The following is a 25,637-nucleotide window of genomic DNA, read 5'->3' on the forward strand; positions in this document are numbered from 1 at the left end:
CAAATTTCCTTTGGAACAAATATGAAAATGAGCATGAATTTTCTGAGGCATTTTGGCCAATACTCATCCATCGTATAATATCCCTAAGGTCATTATCACCTTATTTTTTGTAGGAGTATGCTGTGTACAAATTGGCTGCCTACACTTCGGAGGTAACTATGCTTCAAAAGTATTTTATTGGTTTTAGACTACTCTTGGAAGCCTGATGTTTCTGGGGACAAACCATACTGCTTAATTACACGTTTTTCTTTCTTCTCTTTCCTGATCTCTTCTTGGACAAGATGAAATGATCCAAAGTGCAGTGATCCACCAAGTACTGAAAATGAGTTACCAATAGCTTGGTTCTTTAAGTGTTTATAGATGTTGGTCACTGTTTTTTGTGAATTATGTGGGTCAGGAGCATTGAAAAAGGTTATTCTTAGCATTAAATAAATACAGAACATGCAGGAAATACTCAATCAATCAGGCAGTATCTGTGAAGAGAGAACCAGGTTTAACATTTCAGGTTGCTAATAATTCATCAGAATGATTGATCAGAATTTCTCTAATTAAAGTTTATTGATATAAAACATTAACTCTGGTCCTCTTTATCCAGAGGCCTGTTGAGCATTTATTTCAGATTTCAAGCATCTGCAGTTTTTTTTGCTTTTAGTTTCTTAAATATTACAAGTGTTTCTGACATTTAAGAACAATGAAAGAGTATTAAAATTTATAAAGCCTGTTAAAGAATTAAAATAAAATTAAAAATCCTAAAACCTGTAAAAATGATCAATTTAACAAGTCTGAATTTACTAATACATGACAGAGTCCCTTGTGGCCTTTCTCCTCCACTGAAGTGAATAAGAAGCACTCTCTGAGACAGGTCTTATTGCCACAGGATGTTTGTTGGGATCATTACTGTAAACAGTGGGGAATAAGTGAAGTATTGCATTCCCATGCTGAAATACATGAGTGTCAGAGCACAGATGGCAAACAGCAGCAAACTGCTGCCCGGAATTTTGGGATTCCCACTTTTCTATATGCATGATGGAATGCCAAAGTTGTTGAAGGTTATGTGGAAAAATTTCAGCAACAAAGATGCTAATGTTTCCCTTCCATGTCCAGGCCAATGTTTTGCCTACTATATTGCCTATAGTCATAGAGTCATAGAGTTATACAGCACGGAAACTGTCCTTTGGTCCATGCCAACCAAGATTCCCATCCAAGCTCGTTCCATTTGCCTGTGTTTGGCCCATATCCTTCTAAACCTTTCCTATTCATGTACCTGCCCAAGTGTCTTTTAAATGTTGTCAAAGTACCTGTCTCAACCACTTCCTCTGGCAGCTCATTCCGTAAATGGACCTCCCTCTGGGTGAAGAAGTTGCCCCTCACGTTCCTTTGCAAAGTTTCAGTAATTGAATCTTTTAATAAATAAGCCTAGATATTCAGCTCAAGGGAGAGCCCTCCAAGACCTAATTTTAACATAATAGGAGTACTAACACGTACAGCATTGAGCCCTGCAGACTTCGTGATACACAGGGTAAGTGCAGGTCAGTGACAGAATGGCTGAAATCAATAGTGGAGCACTCATAATTGAACAATATCTTCAGCTTTAGAAGAATAGTCAGACAGGATTGCTTGGTCTCAAAACTGGGTCTGGTCCTGTGAGCTGTTGGTTAGGAGAAAAATATTTCCATCTTAGGGCATAGAAAGAGGCCATTTGGCTCACTGAGTTCATGCTGGCTCACAGGGTTATTGTATTAAAACTTTATAACTTTATTTATACAGCACTGTAACAGGCCCTTTCAGCCCAATGAGTCCACGCTGGTCATGTTAACCGACTAACCCATATGTCTTTGGAATGTGGGAGGAAACTGGAGGACCCGGAGGAAACCCATGCAGTCACAGGGAGAACGTACAAACTCCCAACAGACAGCGGCAGGAATTGAACCCCAATCGCTGGCCCTGTAATAGCGTTACGATAACCGCTATGCTACCATCTTCAAAAGATTTCCCTATAATTTTTACTCCTCACATATCCATCCCCCAATTTCTACCACTTTCCTGTCCACTAGGAGTAATTTAGAATGGCCATTTTACCCAACAACCTTCATGTCTTTGGGATGTGGGAAGAAAATCTGAATGAACCTGGAAGAAACCCACGCACAAGAACATGCAAATTTCATACTCACAGTACCAGAGGCCAGTAATGAACTAGGATCACTGGCATTGTGAGGAAACAGCTCTTTTAGATGCACCAGAATGCCATCCAATGAACTGCTGGTGAAGGTCGTCCCATAATGCCATTGGGTAGGGAGTTCAAGGATTTAAACCCAATTGCAGTGAAGAAATGGTGATAAATATCCATGTCAGGATGATGTGTAACTTGGAAGGGAACTTGGATGGTGGTATTCCAATGTCTTGTTTCCCTTGTCCATCTAGGTAGTAAGGATCATAGGCTTGGGACGTGCTAGCATAGTAGTCTAGGCAAATAACTGCGGTACATTTTGTTGGTGGTGCACATTATAGACAAGGTACACCAGTAATGGAAGGAGTGAATGTTAGATGGTGTGCCTATCAAATCAGTGGCTTTTTCCTGGATAGTATTAAGCTTCCTAAGTACTGAAGCTACAATCATCTAGATATTCGCTGCTTGAATGATGCCTTGTAAATGGTGGAAGGTCTTCATGAAGTCAGGAGATGATTCACTTGCTATAGTATACCCAACCTTTGACCTGGTCTCATCATCATAGCATTTATAAAGCATCCTGAAGAACCTCAAGTTCTAGTTAAAGAGGTACTTCTGAAATGTAGACACAAGACTCTGCAGATGCTGAAATCTAGAGCAACACACAAAATTCTGGAGGAATTTGACAGGTCAGGCAGCATCTATGAAGAGAAATGGACAGTTGATGTTTCAGGTCGAGACCCTTCATACAGATCCATTGAGTTCCACCAGAGGTTGTGTGTTATTTCTGAAATGTAATTATATTTATAATGTAGGAATGTCCTACATGTTTTTAATGCTCACAGTCTGGGCTCGTACACCAATAAGGGCCATGAAAAGTGATGATGGTTGGAGAGAGCTTGGTGGAAAGTATCAGGTAATGGATAGTGTTTATGAAAATATACCTCAGCAGTGGGTCACAGGAGTAGGAAATTGTGTTTGATGGCTTACACTAAGTGGTGCTAGAATCTTAGCTGCTCATTGTGTTCCTCACCCAGCAGTTGGTTATACTGAAAGCAGGGAGCTGAGTGCTGTGGGCAGTCAAAATGATAACACCCATTCAATGCTTGTGACAAAAGATAGGAAGAGAGTGGGGTAAAAACCAAGGCTAATTTGGCCAAGAATTGACTTTAGAATACTTAAGGGGCATATTATGTCTCAAACTCTTCAGTATGTGATTGATTTTTTTTGCAGTTTTAATTTCTTTTGTGTTATTTGGCATTAGCAATTGCTGATGAGGAAAGAAAATGTTGCTTTTGTATTAGATTTGATGGATGTGGATGTCACTGGCAAGTTCATCCCTAATTCCCCTGAACATTCATAATCATGGTCCTGGGTGTCTGGGGTCATATCGAGGCCAGACTCAGTGAAGAGAAAAATAAAAAAAATGCAGATGCTGGAAATCTGAAATAAAAATAGAAAATGCTGGAAGCATCCAGCAAGTCAGGCAGTATCTTTGGAAAAAGAAGGCAGTTGAGTGACGAAGCAAGAGCAGTTTAAATTTTAATAATAATCTGCTAGTTTCATGGTCAATATCAATGATAAAAGCAATATGGTCCAGATTGTTTATCCCAGCTACTACAACAAGATTTGAACTCATGTCCCTAGATCAATAACCCATGTATTTTACTGTTAACCCATTAACATAACCATTATGCAGCCATAACACTTTGCCTTTTGTTAGAAATGTTAAACAGGTCAGGATTTTTTTTATACTTGCACTTAGAACTCACAGTCAGGTGAAACATGATTAAATTATCTGCAGGCTGAATAATTTTCCAATCTCATCGAGTGCAAGTAAGCTGATCAGAACATCCAATTTGTTTGCACTACAATAGACATGCAGATGAAAAGAGGGTACCTGACTATTGAATTAAAACTAAGGATTTAATCAAAGTGCTGAAAGCATAAAAAAACAATTTCTGGAGAGTAAATACAATTTTATGTGAACGTTAATAATTTATTTTAATTTTATTGCTTTTTGTTTTCCTTCTCACCTGGGTGTAGGCGATCGGGAATGAATTTCTAGGCAAATAACTCTTGCAGTTTCTCAACCATGCTTTGCTTAATGTGCATGAGTGATTGTTCAGTGGTTTATAACTTTACCTATAATAGGATTTCAATGTTTTCCTTGAGGCCCAACTGGTTACATTGATCTCTATTCATTAATGCCAATTTTCATCTTCAGCTAAACACTTTCAACATATTCCAATACCCTTTGCCTCATGTTCTCATCACTTCTATCGTTATCTCTCCTGTATTCTTCACTATCACATGCTTTTTCCTTTGTTTCCTTCTCCTCTGCATTTTTTCTGCATAATACAACATAGTTTGCCTCTAACATTTCCCAGCTCAGAGAATAGATCATCGACCTAAAATTCTGTCTCTCTCTGCTGCCTGACCTATGGACATTTTCCAGCATTTCTGTTCTTCTTGCAGAATTCTACCTTCCACAGTATTTTCCTATAGTTTTGTTTTACTTTGTCATTTTGAGTTCATTTTGAATGTTGAAACTGAATTTAATTTCTTACTTTTCATACTGCTTCAGAGAAAGTAGCATGACTTCCACAGAGAGCTGTTATAATGCAGAAAATAGAGCAGTAGCTTTGTACTGTCTGGAATATTATGCAAAACCTTGCATTTTGAGTACTTTACTATTACACCAAACAAGGGTATGGTGGTTCAATTATTGTGATGTACAACTATAATCAAGGAAGTATTTGGAGGGACTATAACTGAATGCATGTCTAATTATTAATAATACATTAGTCATGTATAACCAGCTTATCCATGATTAATGTAGAAATTTACTTAAGGTAATATTGAATCTCTTCATCACAAGTGAGAGAATAATGTATTTTTATTCTTCAATGAAAAGCAGTAACAGTTTGTACAAGGCAGTACTGGTATTTTTTTCTTCTATTTCTGTATGTTTGTGGTTTACTTGAAGCAATCCCAAAACAATTGGCCTTAAACTGTGAGCAATACCATGAAAAATCCCTGCAATACCTTTGAAATTGGTCCCATGTCTGTTTAAAGATGTTCAATTTTCACTTTGTAAATTTAAGAGCTACTCAATGTCATTGATCAGCAACTCAGTAATTTACAAACTGCAGTTTGAAGAGGAGGAAGAGAAACAAAAAAACCCTGCTACACATAACACAGGGAAAGATGAAAAGAAGAAACCACTGGAGGTGCAGAGTACTGCCATCTGAAATAAAAAGATAGGGAAGTTAACAGTTCACCTACGACCTCTCAGTAGACTCAGTGTTAATGAAAGGTTGCAAATGAAATGTTATCCCAGCTTTCTCTTGACATGTCTGTGCATTTGCAGTATTTTGTCATGTATCTGCCATCTTATCTCCCTCACAGTAAGCTGGCTGAGCTGCAGAGTTATGGGACATTATACTATCGAAAACGGAATTGTAATTCCGTTGCTGAAGTGATGCCTTTCTTTCATAGTTGCAGGGTGAGAACTTATAATGACTTTAGTTAAGTAGCATTACTGTCAGGCAGGAGGTACAGAAGCCTGAAGTCCCACACCACCAGGTTCAAGAACAGCTACTTCTTTCAACCATTCGGTTCTTGAACCAACTGGCACAACCCTAAATCAATGCAGTATAACAACACAATCACCACTTTGATCACTTTGTACTAAATGGACTGGCTGTGTTCTTTCTTGGTTCTAGCTGTGTTCTTTCTTGTAAAAATTGTGTATAATTTATGTTTACTTTTATGTTTTTCTTGTGAATGCTGCTAATCTGATGTTATGTGTCTGTGATGCTGCTGCAAGTAAGTTGCTCATTGCACCTGTGGATACATGTGCTTATGTATATGGCAATAAACTCGACTTTGACTTTGACTTTTGACTTTTATTGATCCAAAAATGCCATTAGTAACTCCATGCACACATTGGATCCTATAGGAATGTTTTTAGTTATTCATTCACAAGATGCAGACATTACCAGCAAGGCTGACATCCATTGCCCATTCCTAATTATTCCCTGAACTACGTGGCTCATTCGGTTACTTCAGGTAGTTTAAAATCAATAACATTATTCATAACATATAAAAGCAGACAAGTGTGAGGCATTGCACTTTGGGAGGACAAACCAGGGTAAGGCTTACACAGTGAATGGTAGGGCACTGAGCTGTGCAGTAGAACAAAGGGATCTGGGAATACAGATCCATAATTTCTTGAAAGTGGCGTCACAGGTAGATAGGGTCGTAAAGAGTGCTTTAGTCACGTTGGCCTTCATAAATCAGGGCAATGAGTACAGGAGTTGGAATGTCATGTTGAAGTTGTGTAAGATGTTGGTGAGGCTAATCGTAGAGCATTGTGTGCAGTTCTGGTCACCTACCTACAGGAAAGATATCAATAAGCTTGAAAAAGTGCAGAGAAAATTTCCACGGCTATTGCCGGGACTTGAGGACCTGAGTTACAGGGATAGGTTGAATGGGTTAGGACTTTATTCGCTGGAGAGCAGGAGAATGAGGGGAGATCTTATAGAGGTATACAAAATTATGAGGGGTATAGATGGGTGAATGCAAGCAGGCTTTTTCCCCTCAGGTTGGGTGAGACTAGAACTCCAGGTTCAGGGTGAAAGGTGAAATATTTAAAGAGAACCTGAGGGGAAATACTTCATTCAGAGGGTGGTACGAGTATGGGATGAGCTGCCAGAGGAAGTGGTGGATGCGGGTTCACTTGTAACATTGAAGGGAAAGTTGGATAGGTGCATGGATGAGAGAGGTATGGAGGGCTATGGTGCGGATGCGGGTAGATGGGACGAGGCAGAAAACCAGGCCGGCATGGACTAGATGCGCCAAAGGGCCTGTTTCCACACTGCTAAGAGTCCTGCCATTAACCTTGTATTCTGCCTTCAAATTCGATCTCCCAAACTGTATCACTTCACACTTTACCGGGTTGAACTCCATCTGCCACTTCTCAGCCCCACTCTGCATTCTGTCAATATCCTGTTGTAAAGTACAGCAACCTCCTACGCTTTTACGTGCGGCACGGTAGCGTAGCAGTTAGCGCGATGCTATTACAGCGCCAGCAATCGGGGTTTGATTCCCATCGCTGTCTGTAAGGAGTTTGTACGTTCTCCCTTGTCTGGAATAACCCCATCCCTTTCCTTCACTCCTCCTGCTTCCCCCCTCCCCCAATGACACCTAGCAAGTACCCTGCACATCCTGTTTCCAAAAATTTCTGAGCTATAAAGTTTAATTGCTGTTAGATAAAAATTGGATATGTTTTGGAATTAGATACATCAACAGGCAAATAGATAGAAACAGAGAAGGGGAAGAGAGAGAATATACAAAGTTTGGCATTATAAATCCATTAAAAATGCTTCTGTAATTATTTTGATTTATTCTCCACTGGAAAGGAAAACTATTAATCAAGGTAAATTAGGAAATAAATGCATCTACACCTCTCAGGATCACTGGCAACGGATCAAAGCTTAAACCGAATTGATTAATATAAATAATCGCCCACTCTCCATTCCTTCCTATAAAACTTGAGATAAAATAAGTACCTTTACAACCCCACAGGTACAAATTTTATAATTAAACCTTAATATTACATTGCAATATAAAAGAATGCCGCTGAGATTAACATCAAGAGCTTCTCTTAAGGATTTGTGCAGATTTTCTCTTATTTGTTTTTAGAAAATCATGTAAAATACTATTTTAGGCACGTGAACTTAATAAATTTACTTGGTTTCTTGGCTGAGTGTGTGGTGGTTTGATTGGATTACCAATGGTAGACAGTTGTTCAATTTTATTCATCCAGTTCATGTTGATGTTAATCCTGGCTTTGTCTACATGCAAGATTGAAGACTTTATTTCATACTTTACATAACGAGAACTGATATTGCTCAAAACATAATTTCTGCTTTGGATTAGATTAAAGAACTCTACATCACAAATAGATTTTACTTTAATATTTTGCAAAGATACTTTTTATTCAGAATCTGCATCCAGTCAACAACCAAAGTTAATCCTTGTTTGCAAAGATATATGAAAAATATATCAAAATCACATCATTTTATTCAGCTTATCTATTCATTTGCATTGTATATCACAGCTAATTGAGACTCCCCTTATTAATAAATGTATACCTGTAGATTCAGTGAACTGTTATTGTAGGAGTACTGCTTAGACTCTCATTCTGATTTTGCTACTAAGGGGTATTGTAGATTTGATAGTATTAGAGCAAAACGTGCAACATTTATAACTGGAGCCAGTAAACCATTTCACTTCCATTTGTAATTTTTCAGCTGGACTTCGCTCCTTCAATGTCTGAAGTGTTGACAGCAAATACAAATGAAATAGGGTATCTTTCTTTGTCTAAATGATACAACATGATAGGCAGATGGTCATGTCTGCCACAATCATTTAGGTTCCTCACACAGAAACACTTGTGCCTGTTGAGGTAGCGCTGCAGGGCCAGGTAACTTAATTCCAAAATAACATGGAAGAATCGACCCTCCTTGAGAAAGAATTAAGAATGAAGTAAGCTCCATTTTCCCATCAGATTGGAAGTAATGAATGGTGGGGAGTCATTACTGGGCAATAATCTCGTCTCTTTCCACACATGATATCTCAAAATTGTGAGAGTCCAACTTGATTACATTGCAACTGTCATCAGATGCCAGATGTGAGATTGCAACCTTGAAAGTAACTCTCAATACATCTGTTTCCCTTCACAGTGATATAAACATTGCAGTTCAAGAAGGCAGCTTCATTCTGATGTTGTCTGCTAGCAAGCGGAGCAATGTGTGAAGTGCTCTGTCAATGATGAAGAATGATTACCCCACCAAAAGATTATCAGAGCAAATCTTGAAGAACCAGTTTATACATACACAAATATGCTTCTCTGGACCCCTGTAGTGTGGTTATCAACCCTAGAGGAAAACCACTTCCCAACTTTTCAGAATACTCGATCAGCTTGGACCTTTTCCCATCAAAACATTTTTGTTTTGCTAAAGGTCGATCAAACATTTCATGTCAAATAGCTTGTGGTCTTACAGCAGGCAAACAAGATGATGGTGGTAGAGTCAAAGGGAAGGATGTCAGAATGAGAATCAGGTTCATTATCACTGTCTTATATGACATACATGATATGAAAACCAACAGAAGGCAACTAAAAAAGCAATAAGGGGAGAAAAGATGAAATATGAAGGTAAGCTGGCCAATATTATAAAAGAGGATACCAAAAGATTTTTCAGATACTGTATATAAAGAGTAAAAGACAGGTGAAGAGTGGACATTGGACCACTGGAAAATTAGCTGGAGAGATAGTAATAGGGAACAAAGAAATGGTGGATGAACTGAATAAGTATTTTGTGTCAGTATTCACTGTGGGACACCAGCAACATGCCAGAAATTTGAGAGAGTCAGGTGGCAGAAGTAAGTGTAATCGCTACTACCAAGGAGAAGGTGCTTGGGAAACTGAAAGGTCTGAAGGTGGATAAGTCACCTGGACTGGATGGACTACACCCTAGGGTTCTGAAAGAGGTAGCTGAAGAGATTGTGGAGGCATTAGTAGTGACCTTTCAAGCATCACTAGAGTCGGAAACGGTTCAGGAGGACTGGAAAATCGCAAATGTCACTCCACTCTTTAAGAAGGGAGGGAGACAAAACACAGGAAATTATGGGCCAGTTAGCCTGACTTCAGTGGTTGGTAAGATGTTGGAGTCCATTATTAAGGATAAGGTTTCAGGGTACTTGGAAGCTCATGATAAAATAGGTCAGTCAGCATGGTTTCCTTAAGGGGAGATCTTGCCTGACATACCTGTTGGAATTCTTTGAGGAAGTAACAGGCAGGATAGACAAAGGAGAGTCAGTGGATGTTATTTACTTGGATTTTCAGAAGGCCTTTGACAATGCGCTGCTAAACAAGATAGGAGCCCATGGTATTCCAGGAAAGGTACAAGCATGGATAGAAGATTGGCTGACTGGCGAGAAGGCAAAGAGTGGGAATAAAGGGGGCCTTTTCTGGTTGGCTGCCGATGACTAGTGGTGTTCTGCAGGGGTTAGTGTTGGGTCCGCTACTTTTCACGTTATATGTTAATGATCTGGATGACAGAATTGATGGCTTTGTGGCCAAGATTGCAGATGACACAAAGATAGGTGGAGGGGCAGGTGTGTTGAGAAAGCAGGGAGAGTCTGCAGAAGGACTTGGACAGGTTGGGAGAATGGGCAAAGAACAGGCAGATGGAATACAGTAGAGGGAAGTGTATGGTCATGCACTTTGATAGAGGGAATGAAGGCATAGACTATTTTCTAAACAGGGAATGAATTCAGAAATCAGAGGTGCAAAGGGACTTGGGAGTCCTAGTGCAGGATTCCCTAAAGGTTAACTTGAAGACTGAATCGGTAATAAGGAAGGCAAATGCAATGTTAGCATTCATTTCGAGAGGACTAGAATATAAAAGCAAGGATGTAATGCTGAGGCTTTATAAGGCATTGGTCAGACCACATTTGGAGTATTGTGAGCAGTTTTGAGCCCCGTATCTAAGAAAGAATGTGCTGGCATTGGAGAGGATGCACAGGATGTTTACAAGAATGATCCCGGAATGAAAGGGTTAACGTATGAGGAGAGTTTGATGGCTCTGGGCCTGTGCTCGCTGGAGTTTAGAAGGATGAGGGGGGATCTCATTGAAACCTACCAAATATTGAAAGGCCTGGATAGAGTGGATGTGAAGAGGATGTTTCCAGTAGTGGGAGAGTCTAGGACTAGAGGGCACAGCCTCAGAATAGAAAGATGTCCCTTTAGAACAGAGATGAGAAGGAACACACACAAAGTGCTGGAGGAACTCAGCAGGTCAGGCAGCATCCACAGAGAGAAATAAACAGTCGATGTTTTGGGTCAGTACCCTTCATCAGGACTGGAAAGAAAGAGAGCAGAAGCCGAAATATCGGGGGAGGTGAAGGACCCTTTCTCACTGCTCCCCCTCTGTGATGTCTGCTGTTCTCCAGTTCACCTATCCCCTGCCTGCAAGTACTCCTCCCCATCTTCCCACCTTCTTATTCTGGCTTGTTCTTTCTTTTTTGTATCAGGACTGACTATTTTTGTTTCCCATTTTTCCTTTTTTCTTTCATTGATATATTCAGGCCTGTTGGGCATGTCTGGAAATTCGATTTGTCACCTTTGACGCTCACCAACTTTTATCGATGCACCATAGAAAGCATTCTATCTGGATGCATCACGGCTTGATACAGCAACTGCTCTGCCCGGGACTGCAAGAAACTGCAGAGAGATGTGGACACAGCCAAGCGTGTCACGGAAACCAGCTTCCCCTCCTTGGACTCAATGTAACTACACTGTGTAAGTAATTGACCTGTACAATCGGTATGCAAGACAAGTTTTTCACTGTACCTCGGTACAAGTGACAACAATAAAACAATACAATACCAGTACCAGTACTCCCCTATGATGTCCCAGCAAGTTTCTGGAGTAAGACTCACCCTTGTTTTCACTTCCTGGCCTAGTTTAGTGAGATGAGGCTAATATGTGAGAACCATTTCGAAACTGGCACCCAAATATTTAGGGTGAAGCTTAGAGGAAAGCTGTCTTCTGCAAATGGAAACATAAAGATTGACACCAACAAAGATAATTCAGGGGAAACAAACAATCTGCTCGAGAAACTCAGTGGGTCAAGCAGCATATGTGGAGGGAAAGGAACTGTTGACATCTGCCCGGGACTGCAAGAAACTGCAGAGAGTTGTGGACACAGCTTAGCACATCATGGAAACTGGCCTACCCTCCATGGACTCTGTCTATACCTCTCGCTGCTTTGGTGAAGCAGCCAGCATAATTAATGACTCCATCCACCCGGGGCATTCTCTCTTCTCCCCCTCCCATTAAGGCAGAAGATATAAAAGCCTGAAAGCACGTACCACCAGGCTCAAGGACAGCTTCTATCCCTCTGTTATGAGACTATTGAACGGTTCCCTAGCACAATAAAATGAACTCTTGACCTCACAATCTACCTCATTATGACCTTGTACCTTATTGTCTACCTGCATGGGACTTTCGCTGTAGCTCTGCCAATTTACATTCTGTATTGTTTTACATTATACGACCTCAATGCACTGTGTAATGAATTGATCTGTATGAATGGTATGCAAGACAACCTTGGTACAAGTGACAATAATAAACCAACTCCAATACTTTGGGTTGAAACCTTACATCAGGACAGGATTAATTCCAGATTAATTCCTTTCTGCCCCCAGATGCTGCTCAACTAGTTGAGCTCCTCTAGCAGATTGTTTGTTACTCCAGCATCTGCAGTCTCTTCTGTCTCCATAATTCAGGGGAAGTTCCTTCATCCAGATCATAGAATATAGAATGTGATACCATAGGGAGTAGTCAAAATGAATAGATTAGTACCACTTAAAAGGATACTAGATAATTACATGAGGTAGAATAGAGCAGATGGTTGTGAAGGAAATGTTAGATGAAGTCAGGAAGAGGCTTGATAGGAATACATATACTGACATAAACCAATTTTTGCTTAATTTAGCAATTCATAGAATGTGGCTAGGCCAGTGTTCGTTGTCCATGCTTCATTGTTCATGAATTGAGGAGGTAGTTAAAGGTCAACCACATTAGTGTGTCAGAGACACAGAGGCCAGAACTGGTGATGATGACAGATTTCCTTCCCTGAATGGCATTAGTGAACCAGGTGGGTTGTAATGACAATCACATTGCTTAATGATTACCATTTTTATTAGTTCCAGATTTCTTTGAATTTAAATTCCCAGTTGGGGGTGAGATCCGAATTCATGTATTAAGTCCAGAACTCCAGTTTAACCACAGTACTATTATCTCCATTATGTACCAAGTAACGTGATGATCTGCCTTCTCTGCTACTAATTCTTTCTGATTCCATGCAGCTGCATGTCAGAAACACCCCGCCACTCAGAGTCCTGGAGTCATACACCAGAGAAACAGGCCCTTCAGCCCACCATATCCATGTCAATTATTAAGTTCCACCTATACTAATCCAATTTACTAGCACTTGGTCTGTAAATTTCTATGCTTGATATAAGATGTGGCTGTTCAACAGAATCACAGTTGATTCGAATTTCCGACAGCTGTCAAGAGGGTGTGAAGGTGCTGTCTGACCTATGATGTACATAAGTATCTGTGAGGAGCTTGACCCTGGGAAAAGATAAGCTTTGTTCACACTGGCATGGAGAGGGCACAGTAGCATTACGGCTCGGTCATTGGACCCAGATGATAGGAAGTATAACAAGCAGAATGGGCTGCAGCAGAGTAGCAGTGGTTCTCTGCCATTTGCTGCTGCAGATTCTGTAGATCGATAACTTGAAACAAAATATTCATTTTAATGCAACTGCATTCTGCATTACACCTTGTGCTTTTGTAGACAGACACTTGACGGTTTGATTCCCATTCCCCTTGGCAGTGGTAACAGCCTTTATATAATACAAATGTGAAACTTGCCAAGTGGGGAAACACAGCAATAAAGCAGCATCACAACAAGCAGATAAGTTGACGTTTGGCATCTCGGGGGCTTTAAAGGAAAATGTTAACAAAATGGCAGTGATTAATGATTTCCTGGGCATTAGGGATCCAGTGTTCCTCAGATGTTTTTTCATTGATTTGTTTGTGGGAAGTGAACATGATGAGTAATGCCAACATCTATTGTTCATCCCTAACTTGAGGGAACATTTTAAAGTCAACCACATATATACACTGGAGCCTCATATAGGCCCAGACAGTAAAGAGGCAGATTTCCTTCCTGAAGGGTATTGGAAGGACATCACAATTGTTTTGCTAACAGCACTCCATCACTCGACTCCACTTAGAGTCAGCTTGGGAGTGGGAAGAGCAGAGATTTCCCCCATACTATGCAGAGGGAAGTCCGTACAGAGATCCAATACAAGGTCATGTTATGTCACAGATATGACACGATGGGCGAAATGGCCTTCTATGTCATATCAAAATCAGAGAAATTTCCAAGGGAGGAGCTCAAAATAATTTCATGTGCATTCATCTGTTCTACTCTAACATGCAGTAGATCTGTAAATACATTGGGTAGAAAAGTTGCTGGAACAAAACTTCTGCAAATTACCTCCAGTTATATTTACCTCCACATATTGCTTTCAATGCACCTGAACATGGAGATGTGTGTGAACCCACAGCTGAACATCCAATCAAGTTTAGCACAAGACAAATTTCTCACTGACAACATTTGAACTGTAGGATAGCATCTTGGTCAATCCAGAGAAAATGAATTAAAAAAAATCTAACTTCAGTCAAATGTCCTTGATCTGCTGTATAAATTCTGCATCACATACTCTGAACATGCACAGTCAATCAAAGATATGTGCAGTATACAGCACTGCAAAGACTGGATTGTCAAGGGATAAAACAGAGGTACTGTGAAGATATGGCTGATGAATAACCCAACAGCAAACATTTGAAGACAGTCTGAAAAACAGATGAACCTTGAAATGGGCAGTTATGGAGAATTCGAGATTCTGTCCCTTCTCTGAAAGAATAGGAGATATATGTAACTGAGGGAAAATTCGCAACTCACCTTTAAATCTATTCACGTAGGGCAAATTCTTATTACTGACGATGGCACTTAGTTATTAAACCTCGCTGAAATGTAATTCTTATTAAATATTTATTTATGAAATTCATCACCTGAACTCAGTTTTACCATCTATTCTAGTAATGCCTGATGTTAAAGCATGCAAACTAGTATATTTGACCATAGACCAGTCAGAATTTCTTACAATTTATGTGATCATATTCAAAATGAAACTCCTGTGGATTCTCTGCTATTTTTCATGTCCCACTCTGAACAGCACAACAGCTGACTTTCCAAGGCAATATTGAGGGAATGCTGTACTGAAAGAGGATGTGAAACCCTGAAGAACGTAAAAGCATGCTTTTAAAGAAGAGAAGGTAGGTTCTGCCTGGTGTCATGGGGCATTGATCACCCACCATTCAATGTTACCAGAAAATGGACTACCTGGTCATTATCAAATTGTGGTTTATATGAGCTCACTGGATTTAAAATGGCTACTGCATTTTCTACATTACAACAGTGACCACACTTCAAATGTCTTAATGGCCTCCAGAATGTTCTTAATCTAACTTTAAATCTAACTCTCGTCTAAACCTAACTCCTGTTTGGTTTCCTTCTTTTTCATACTTATGGATTATCCAGTTTTTTCTAATTTATTCAATTCATGTGTGGTGGACATTGCTGGCATTTTTTGATCTATCATTTGATGCTGAGCTGTCTACATAAACAGCTGCAGTCATGTGGGAAATAAGATCAGTTCATGCTTCATACCTAATTCCATCACGGACCGATCACCAGAGGGTAGAGGTCAGTGAGGAATTACATGTATTTACATTTTGTCTTTTTTTGAAGACATAACTAACTGTGGGAACCACAGAAACCTGAGATAAAAACAGAAATACCATGAAATACTCAGCAGGTCTGGCTGCATCTGTGGGAAGAGAAACAGAGCTAACATTTCAGGTTAAAGACCCTTCATCTACAGTTCTTTTGATTTAATCCTAGGAAACTCTTTTCCTGAAACACCCTCAATAGATTTCTTTGGAGAGAGTAATCTTAAATCTGTCTGCAACAGGAATACTTAGGATCTATTCACTCAATGCCTGTCCCACGTGGGAGTGCTTGTATGTATTCATTATGGAAGAACTCGAACACCGATCCCATCTCTGGAAGCTCCTCCAGAGATCCTCTGAGATCTTTGTGCTGGTCAAGTTCTGACCGTTAAAACATCCCCAAATTAATTTGCTCCATCTCCAGCAACTGTGCCCTTACTAAATCTCTCTGCTTCTGCCTTTCTTTCCAGCTTTATAACATCTTTTTAAACCTATCTCTTTGAACAAGCCCTTGGTCAACTGCCATAATATATCTTCGGATGACTATGTGTCGATCACACTCCTATGAAGCTCCCCGAGACATCTTATTGCATTGAAGATGCTTTATAAGTTAGGCTGTTTTTACTGATGTTACACTTGTCAGGAAGCAGAAGCTCATCTTGAAGTCAAATACAACACCAAGTTAAGAATAGTTTGGTTCAACCTCCCTGTTCTTGGTGAAATGGATAGGAGGTATAGTGATGGGCCAGAAAAGAACAGCATTGATTCTCCAAATACTTAAATGGAGGAAATTTCTGCTTGTCCAAAACTGGATGTGAAACAAGAGAGTCACAAGAGTTTGCAGATGCAACAAATAATCTGCTGGAGGAACTCAGCAGGTCAAACAGCATCTGTGGGGGGGGGGGGGGGGAAGGAACTGTCAATGATTTGGGGCGAAAACCTGCATCAGGATGTGATACAATCATTGTTTCAAATCAGAAATAGAAGAGGAAACTGGGGTGTGTTGTAAGTCTATTAACTAAGGAATCAGCTACTTTAAGGATTGTGCATTACTGATACCTTAAGAAACTGTGCCATCTGGTAATCTTTCATCGTTGTCATATTAGGCTTGCAATGCAGTTGAAGACTGACTGTCACAATGAACAAAAATAGAACATGCTGGAAGTGTTCAGCATGTTGGGCAGCATCTGTCGGGAGAGAACCAGAGTCAACACAATGGGTCAACAATCCTTCATCAGAAATAGAAAAGTGAAGAGACAAGCATGTTTTAATTTGCAGAGGGGGCCAGGAATGTGGAGGCAGAAGGCGTGTCCATGAGTGGGTGTAGACCAAAGTTGCCAAGGTAACACTTTAAAAACTGTAATTCAGAACAAAAAGATGCAGAAACAATTGAAGTAATTGAAGTATAACAAATTGAAACAAAGGAAATGGCTTTATGAAAAAAATAGTGGTTTTGTGGCGACTCACCATTTAGTCGGGCGAACCGGCTCGGCAGTCGGGTTGCGCGGCATCAGAGCGACGAGGCCCAAGATGACGGCGGGCCTCGTCTTTCCGAGCGACGGGGAGAACCCGCGCGCGGGTAAGTCTTGATGACGTAATACTTACGTCATTGCCGGTTTCACTGGGCGGGAACAGTCTCCCTTAAAGGGCCCGCGCAAGGCGGGAAAATAAACCAGTTCTTGTTCGGCAATCCTCCGACTAGCGTCTTGTTTTATTCCGCGGTAGCAACCGCTACAGTTTACTTGAAATTTTTAAACTCCCTATTGAAATTTTGGTGATTGTAACATTTCTGGTTGGAAGATGACTGATTGTGAGACTCAGGTCTAGAGACAAGTACAGAAGCACCATCAATACACTACATAGAGAGATCATGGTGAGGTAGAATTGGGTCTCATCAAAGTAAATGCAGAAGCTGAGATTACAATTACTGACGCTGCTGCTGAGGAGCCTGAATATAGATCCTAAAGGATCAAGAAGCTGTTTTATCCCCACCCACAACCTCATTCCTTCTATAATGGGCACGTTTTAATCCGATGATTAGTATCAGCGAACCACTGTTTCTTGAATTATCACTTTTCCTCTTTTACTTGGCACCTTAAAAGCAAAACAGCAAACTATCTGCACTTGCTGCTGACTCTCCAATAAGGTTCCAACTCACCTGGTGGGACCCAGACAACTCTGAGTTGCAGTGAAGGGCTGACAAGGCCATACACCTTAAAACAGCTTTGCATACTGTAATGTAATCATGTGGTTGGAACAAGCCCCGTCCATAAATAGATGAAAGACTAAGATCATGTATTGGACTAAGATGGAACTGTCAGAGTTCTGAAACACTGAATGAGCCACAGAGTCACACAGCACAGAAATAGGCCCTTTGACCACCTAGTTCAGTCAATCATCGTGCCCATTTACACTAATCCCTCACTAATCCTAGTTTATTCTCCCACATTCCCATCAATACCCCTAAATTTCACCACTCACCTATACACTAGGGGCGATTTACACCGGCCAATTAATATACTAACTCCCATGTCTTTAGGATGTGGGCAGGAACCGGAGCACCTACAGGAAACTCACATGGTCACAGAGAGAACGTGGAAACTCCACACAGACAGCATCCAAGGTTAGGATTTAAACTAAGGTTGTTGGAATTGCGAGGAAGCAGCTACACCAATTGTGCCACTGTGCCACCACATTAATAGAATACGCAAAAACATTCAAAATCTTCTAAAAACATTGAAAAATATTTGACATAAAACACTGAATTGAGTAAGATGGTTTAAGTTTACCAATATTTACCAAAGTCCCTTGCAGCCTTTCTCCATCATTGGAAGGAATGGGGAAAGATAATGTGGTGCAGGATGTCTGTGCAGGTCCCCAAGCATAAGTGGTGGTTTATTCCCCACAACTTCACAACTCCCCTCACCCCACCCCCAAGAGCTCCAGTCAAAGATTGAGTAGAGCATTGCTGATCGCAACTTTGGGTCTACACACCTGCACTCAAAGGTGCCTTAGTCGCTTGGAGAGAGCCGAATGCCAGATTACAGTTTTGTTTTGCATAAGTACACATTGTGATCATCGAGCAGCTAGCAATTACATGATATGATCCCAGATATTGATACCCAATGAAGCCCTCTGGACTCCTGCACCTCTTCCTGTAAGAACACTATTCCAGTTTCATTTTGAGAAAACACCCAAGATGCTGGAGGAACTCGGCAGCCAGGCAGCATCGTTCGACGTTCAACAGACGGTCAACGTTTCAGGTCAGGACCCCAGGGTTGATCATCTATTTTTCTCCACGGATGCTGCCTGGCCTGCTGAGTTCCTCCAGCATCTTATTGTTTTTTTCATCTAGATTCCAGCATCTGCAGTCCTTTGTTTCTCCAGTTTCATTTTGTTGTTGTGATTTTCTCACCCAAGGCTTCTGAAATAACATTTTGAACATGCACCTGAAACCGTCATTCTATTCTGAGTTCTCAGAGGTAAAAGTTACCAGATGAAGAAAGGGAAAGATTCTCAAAGCCTCCTTGAAGAAGTGCAACATCCCTCCCACCCTCACCTGACTCCTGTGAATCCCTGGCCTATAACTGCTCAAAGTAGAGAGCTGGGATGAGATTGAGAGCTTTGAATCCATGGGTGGAAGCACACAGAAGCCCAAAGTAAATGGTGGGAGAGCACACCTCCTCACAAACCACACACCCACTCGCCCTGACAAGCACCTCATGCTTCACTTGTAGAAAAATCCACAGGTCACACAATGACCTCATCAGTCACCTCAGAAGCCACTAAAATGAAGTGGAAGTAAATCACCCTTAATCACAGGAACTGTTGGAAAAGAAGAAGAATTGCATAGAATTAACAGCCAAAACCAGTTCATCTGGCAAGACTTGTCTATGCTAGTTTTATGCTTCACACAAGCCTCAACCAATGCTGTTTCAAAGCAAAAGCTATGGGCAGAATTGACTGCAGTAAGCAGTGTTCTTTAGAACTCTCCTAAAATGTCCATATTGCCAAGATATAGAGCCTTGAATTCATCAATATTGATGGTTCAATTGAAAACACCAGACTTAAACTGGCTCAGGAAAACTGCCTTAGGAGTTAAAAAATAACACTAGATATGTGTTTAAAAATCATAATGTTTATATTTGACTTGATTCCATTGAGGATATTGTTTAAAACTGTTAGTCAGGAATAAAATGTGTTCCTTTTGCACAGTCCATCGCAAGTAAGAACCTTCACAGAATTGAATTGAAATTGAATTGGATTTTTTGTATGCATTCTCTCTGCTATTCCCAGGTCTATACACATTCAGAATCTCTGCACATATCAAATTGATTTACATGTTAAGGAATAAATCACTATAGACTGAAATAAAATTTGAAAGACTTTTAAAAGATCATAATTCAATTTGATTTTGTGCAATAATGGAAAAGAGCAAAAGTAACCAGGAGTAAACTTCCATATTTTAATATTTTGTTTTATTCCTTAGTAGAATGTGAATATGACTGGAGCAGCTGAATTGCCCATTAAATGTGGCTTCCAGGCAATTTCAGGGTATAGTTAAGGGACAACTGCATTGTTGTGCCTAGTGTCATATATTAAGCTAGGCTGAGTATAAGGATGGCATACTCCCTTTCCTCAGGGACACTAGCGAACCTGATGTGTTTTTAGCAACAAAACAGAAGTTTATAGTCACCATCAATACTATTAATATCTATCTTTATTCCAGATGTATTTAAGTTCTTGAACTTAAATTCCCTGGCTATTGTGGTGAGATTCAACACTTATCTTAGGAAGCTGATCCAGTAACTGAACCATGAATCCACAGTACTATTAGGATGTAATTCAGAAAAAGTTGATTGGAAATATCCACTTGAGGGTAGATCAATGTCAGAGCATTTATGCTGGAGACTGTAAGGGTTCAGATTAAATACTTTCTCACACAAAAAAAAAGAATGGGGCTTTAAAAGCTGGGTGTGCAGAAAAGTGGCAAATAGAATTCTCTCGAGAAAAAAAGTGAGGTAATAAATTTGGGGAAGACAGACAAGGCAAGAAAATACCCATTGAAACCTTCAGGTGCAGAGCAGGTAGGCACGGTAGTGTAGCGGTTAGTGTAACGCTTTACAGCACCAGCGACCCAGGTTCAATTCTGGCCACTGTCTGTAAGGAGTTTGTACGTTTTCCCCGTGTCTGCATGGGTTTCCTCCGGGTGCTCTGGTTTCCTCCCACTTTCCAAAGATGTACAGGTTAGGAAGTTGTGGGCATGCTATGTTGGCACCAGAAGCATGGCGACACTTGTGGGCTGCCCCCAGAACACTCTACACAAAAGATGCATTTCACTGTGTGTTTTGATGTACATGTAACTAATAAAGATATCTTATAAGGTGTGAAAGAAATATTCAGGATATTTTTCTTTATTAGTGAGAATATGGAATATAAGAACAGGATTCTGTTCAAATGGTGTGAAATAGCAGAGACACAAGAGACTGCACCTGCTGGAACCTGGAGCAAAAAAAGAGCTGTTGGAGGAACTCAGCAAATCAGGCAGGATCTGTGGAGGGAAATAGACAGTCGACATTTCAGGTCATCTGGACTGCCCAGGAAGGACAGGTGGCTGTGGTAGTGAGTCTGGGTGAGAACATAGTCAAAGAACAAGAGAGCAGTGGAAATCACCAAGGGGAGCAGTGAGGGATGGACTCGCAGAACTCCTGTTGAAGAGCGGAGAAAAGCTTCTTCAAAGTGGGCATACTTTGAAGGGATTTCACAGTGGAACAGTAAAATGGAGACGCAAGAGACTGCAGATACTGGAATCTGAAGCAAGAAACAAGCTGCTAGAGGAACTCAGCGGGTCAGGCAGCATCAGGGAAATGCACAGTTGATGGTTCAGGTCGAGACCCTTCATCTGAACTGAATGAAATACCATATTGGCCATAGCTAGAGTACTGATTGAAATAAAGGGGGCAGATAGAAGGTTAATTAAGGTGTATAAACTTATTAGGGACCCGGATAGAATGAATAAGCTGGAACTCTTTCTCTTAGTGAAGAGATCAACAACTGAGAGCACAAATTTAAAGTAACTGCTAATAAAGGATTAGTGGAGATTAGTTTTCACCCAAAAGAGTTATGAGGAATTTGGAACTCACTGCCTGTAAAGATGGCAGAGAGAAATAAGAAAACTGTGTTTAAAAAGTGGAGGGACATTTAAGAGACTCTTAGATAGCCACATGAATGATAGAGAAATGGAGGGCTGTGTGGGAGGGAAGGGTTAGATAGATCTTAGAGCAGGATAAAATGTCAGCACAACATCGTGGGCCGAAGGACCTGTACTGTGTTATAATGTTCTATGTTCTACGACTTGAATGAGCTCTTGAAGCTTTATGACATGCAAGGATATGGAACGTGAGTTTGGAAGTATAATTAATCAAGATAGCTCTCTGGTCAGCATTGAGACAATGAGAAGAATGGTGTTCATTGTATCTTATGTTTCTGGAAATATAAAGAAAAGCAGAATGGGCTAGAGAAACTAAATGTAGAGATTTAACCCACTGATAAAGTCTTTGAAAAATGTGGTTTGTATAAATGTAATTAACAAAAAACTGGAAGAAAGTTCATTTATTTCTTACAATCTTCTGTTCAGCAGCTGACTTGATGCAAGGACAGAAAATACATTTCAATGATTCAACTTCCTTGAGGAAACCACTTGGACCAGGTGGTTGCAGCCATGTTTGGAATTAGGTTGTTCATCAAGTTAAAAAAAATGGATTAGTTTCAGCACTCCTGTGCATGTCTTTTAATCTATAAACATTTATTCATGCCATAAAGTTGTATGGACAGCATACATGTCATGACTTTAGCTAACTAAAGCATATAGGGTCATGGAATTCATTAATAGAAGCATTGAGTATAAAAGAAATGAAGTTGCATTGAACCGGTACAAAACATTGGTTAGGTGACAAGTGAAGAGAATTACACCCAAATCCCATCAGCAGACTTTAGGAGGGATGTGAAGAGATTTAGTAGGATGGTTTCTGGGATAACAAGTTTCAACTACAAAGGTAGATAAACTAGGGTTGTTCTGCTTAAATCAATGAACATTGGGAAGAGATTTGATAGAGGTGCACAAGATCATGACTTGTTAAGATAGGAGAGAAAGAAGGAATCTATTCCCATTAGCAGATGGTTTAAGTACCAAGAGCTTTAGTTTAAAGAAAGATCGGCTAAATATGCAAGGGAGTTATAAGGAAGAAGCTTTACCTTTCTGATGACAAGTAATCAACCTGAATTATTACATAAAACATAGAACATTACAGCACAGTACAGGCCCTTTGGCCCACGATGTCGTGCCGACATTTTATCCTGCTCTAATATCGATCTAACCCTTCCCTCCCACGTATGTCTGCATTTTTCTATCATTATTGGTATTGGTATTGGTATTGCTTTATTATTGTCACTTGTATCGAGGTACAGTGAAAAACTTGTCTTGCATACCGATCGTACAGGTCAATTCATTATACAGTGCAGTTACATTGAGTTAGTACAGAGTGCATTGAGGTAGTACAGGTAAAAACAATAACAGTACAGAGTAAAGTGTCACAGCTACAGAGAAAGTGCAGTGCAATAAGGTGCATGGTCACAACAAGGTAGATCGTGAGGTCATAGTCCATCTCATTGTATAAGGGAACCGTTTAATAGTCTTATCACAGTGGGGTAGAAGCCGTCCTTAAGTCTGGTGGTACGTGCTCTCAGGCTCCTGTATCTTCGACCCGATGGAAGAGGAGAGAAGAGAGAATGCCCAGGGTGGGTGGGATCTTTGATTATGCTGGCTGCTACACCAAGGCAACGAGAGGTAAAGACAGAGTCCAAGGAGGGGAGGCTGGTGTCCGTGATGTGCTGGGCTATGTCCACAACTCTCTGCAGTTTCTTGCAGTCCTGGGCAGAGCAATTGCCATACCAAGCCGTGATACATCCAGATAGGATGCTTTCTATGGTGCATCGGTAAAAGTTGGTGGGAGTCAAAGGGGACAAACCAAATTTCTTTAGCCTCATGAGGAAGTGGAGGCGCCGGTGAGCTTTCTTGGCCGTGGCATCTCTGTGATTTGACCAGGACAGGCTGTTGGTGATGTTCACTCCCAGGAACTTGAAGCTCTCAACCCTCTCAACCTCAGCACCGTTGATGTAGAATAATAATTATTATTATTATTCTCTCTCTCTCTCTCTCTCTTCTTCTTCCACCGCTCCCCGCTTCCTCTCTCTCTCTCCCTCCCTCCCCACAGGTGCTGTCTGACCTGCTGAGTATCTCCAGCATTTTCTGTTTTTATTTTAAAAGATTTCTTTTTCACTCAAAGAGTAGTTTTAGTTTGGAATTCACTTCCTGAGAGATGGGTGGAAATAGAATTAGAAGCATAGAAACATAGAAAACCTACAGCACAATTCAGGCCCTTCAGCCCACAAAGCTGTGCTGAACATGTCCCTTCCTTAGAAATTACTAAGCTTACCCATAGCCCTATATTTTTCTCAGCTCCACGTACCTATCTGAAAGTATCTTAAAAAGACCCTATCACATCTGCTTCTACCACCGTTGCTGGCAGCCCATTCCATGCAATTAATCAGAGATTTCAAAAGAAAATTTTTAAAAAAAGGAAAATGGGAAGCAGTTAGCCATTTGGACAGTGTCTATGGACAATCTATTAACACAGAGTTAATATTTCAGGCCTGGGATCCTTCATCAGAACTCAGAAAAAGAGATAAAAAAGGTAACTTTAAGTTGCAGTAAAGTGATGGGACTTCAAAAGGGAACTGGATCGGCACCTGAGAAAGAGTAATTATAACTATGTGGGGAAAAAACAGTGGTATGGGTATTGACAGAATTACTCCAATGGGAACCTGAAGGCCTGAACAGCCTCTTTCCATGCCTGAATAATTCTATGATTCTGATTCTATTGTCATCGAGTCATAGAACCTTTCAGCCCATGCTGACCTTTTTGCACATCTAATCTAATCCCATTTCCCCACATTGGTTCTGTATCCTTCTGTGCCTTGCCTATTTGTGTCTGTCTAAATGTCTCTTAAACACAGTAATTGTATCTGACTTCACCACCTCCTGTGGCAGCATACTCCGAATATATTCCAATCTCTGTGCAAAAGACTTTCCCTTCGAGTTTTCTTGCTTTAAACCTATGCCCTCTTATTTTTGATTTGACTACCAGGAGAGAAAGATTCTGACTCTCAACCCTATCTATGCCTCTTGTAATTTTATATCTCTCTATCAGTTCACCCTCAATTTCGTTCATTCCAGTGCAAACAAGTCCAGCCAATCAAATCACTCCCTATGACTAAAGTTCTCCAAACAGGGCAATATTTTGGTGAATCTCCTTTGCACTCTCTCCAGCACAACTATATCCTTCCTACAGTGTTGAGATCAGAACTACACACAATATTCCAAGTGCTGTCTAAGCAGTGTTTTGCAAAGTTGCAACGTAACATCCCAATTTTTATAATCTATGCTCTAACCTATGAAGGCAAGCATGCCATATGCCTTCTTCACCACTCTATCTGCCAATGTTGCCACTTTTGGGGAACTATGGACTTGAACTCCAAAGTCTCTCTGTTCATCAACATTTCTGTAATACTCTTGCCTCAACCATAACAATGTTCGTACAGAATACTTCTAATTGGCTCGTTGTGGATTTACTTCAGTAAACCATGTAAAACTCTTCAGTGAAACACTTCTTAATCATCTTCTATGTTTCACAGTAACCATTACTCTCTCCCTGATAAAGGTTGTATTCCAGCACCGTGTTATCCTAATAACATGAAGCTGCAGAATCCATATCCTGTAGGATTCCAATTTTTGACCTTGTCAGAGCACTGTAGGGAATGCGAATGAGAATAATCTAATGCAGCTTAAATGAAGAATTTATCTCCCTCAGTTATACCCTTACCAATTTGAAACTGGGGATTTTGACATATCTCTGAAGCACATCAATGTTGGGGGTATGGATGTTTAAGGCACTTAATGGACAATTG

General features: G+C 40.4%; 1 protein-coding gene across 1 annotated transcript in view; it reads right to left on the reverse strand.

Annotated features, from left to right (window-relative positions):
* Positions 1-25,637, reverse strand: part of LOC127575517 (contactin-associated protein-like 5) — a 611,376-nt gene that overhangs the window by 506,666 nt on the left and 79,073 nt on the right. The gene's annotated exons all lie outside the window — the stretch shown is intronic.

Source organism: Pristis pectinata, chromosome 1, assembly GCF_009764475.1.
Source record: "Pristis pectinata isolate sPriPec2 chromosome 1, sPriPec2.1.pri, whole genome shotgun sequence".
NCBI classification, from domain to species: domain Eukaryota; kingdom Metazoa; phylum Chordata; class Chondrichthyes; order Rhinopristiformes; family Pristidae; genus Pristis; species Pristis pectinata.